The sequence below is a fragment of the Artemia sp. Qi Xiang Cuo genome, unplaced genomic scaffold (genome assembly GCF_049724085.1).
Source record: "Artemia sp. Qi Xiang Cuo unplaced genomic scaffold, ASM4972408v1 HiC_scaffold_2927, whole genome shotgun sequence".
In the NCBI taxonomy this organism is placed as follows: domain Eukaryota; kingdom Metazoa; phylum Arthropoda; class Branchiopoda; order Anostraca; family Artemiidae; genus Artemia; species Artemia sp. Qi Xiang Cuo.
In genome coordinates this window covers 4,651-6,200 of record NW_028300325.1, presented here as the reverse complement: position 1 = coordinate 6,200, position 1,550 = coordinate 4,651, and positions in this window count along the sequence as shown.

Here is a 1,550-nt window from a genome sequence, read left to right as displayed (position 1 = left end):
TATAAAAGTATAAACATTTATATTTTTCAGTAAAGTGCAAATTATGTTGTCCAATGGGAGGGTGGGCTTGGGAGGGGGATTAGTTTTCCTCCAATCACTTTCGACTATTAAAAAGGGTATCAGCCCTTTATCTTTTCAATTAAATGATCAATTTTCTGAGTTTCTGAAAAAACTCCTTTAATATAAATCGTCCTGGTTTAAACAACAACAACAACAACAAAATAAGCACTTAAACCCAACTTAACCTGTACCATGAAATTGTTGAATCCGGTTATCACTACTAACTACTAAAATAGGCACTAGGCTTTTTAAATTCCAGTCAAATGAGCCTTTTTCGACAACTCTGACCCTAAGGGCTGTGAGGGTACTTGTCATCCTCTAAGACCTAGTTTCCAGAACTTTCAACTACGTTACACAAAATGGCTATCTCAAATTTTGATTGGATGTGTCTGGAAAAATGATGGGCGTGAGAAGGGCGTTAGTCTTTCTCCAATCACTTTCAACTATTAAAAAAGGCACTAGCCCTTTCAATTTCCAATCGAATGAGCCCTTTTGAAGTTTCTAGGACAACGTTTTCAAGCAAAACCTTATATGCCCCCAGGGGATAACTTACAACCCTCGCCCTGAGGGCTGGGTGGGGAGAGGGGTTGTCATCCTCACAGACCTAATTTCCAGAACTTTCTACTACGTTGAACAAAATGGCTATCTGAAAATTTTGATTGGATGTGTTTGGGGGAATGGTGGGCGTGAGAGAGGGGTTAGTTACCGTCCAATCACTTTCAACTATTAAAAAGGGCACTATCCCTCTCCATTTCCAATTGAATGAGCCCCTTTTGAAGTTTTTACGACAACTCTATTATTAAAGACCTTATATGCCTCATGGGCATAACTTACAACCTTTGCCATGGGTACTCTCGGGGGTTTGTCATCCTTAAATTCATAATTTGCAGAACTTTCAACTACGTTGAACACAATGGCTTTCTCTAAGCTTTGATTGAAAGTGTTTGGGGAAATGGAAGACGTGAGAGGGGGGTTGATTACTCTCCACTCACTTTCGACTACTAAAAAGGGCAATTTCAATTTCCAATCAAATGAGCCCCTTTTGAAATTTCTACAACAACTTTCTATATAAACCTTATATGCCCCCAGGAGTAGTAAGGGCCCAATTAGTTAAAAACCTACATGCACTTTCACAAGCCTGAGGCATGGATATGTGTGTATGTTTTCAAGTAATTGGGTTGCCAGGGTCATTTGCCTATTACAATGAACGATACTTACCTTACCAGACGGGTTTTCTGAGGTAACACCCATTTTTTGGAGGTCAAACAGAGAGAGAGTGACGGTCACACTAACTACTTGATGAGTAGTTGGATTCGGATATAGGGAGTAATTTTCGTTGTAGTTTTTATTAGTAATGGAATCGAAATCAAGGAGAGGACAGTCTATGTTAGAGGAGATGGATTGGGAAAAAATGATTGGAGAATTTTTTCTACTGTAGATTAATGATGGAAACGGCAGCAGCAGCAACAATATACTGGTGACTGATGTGG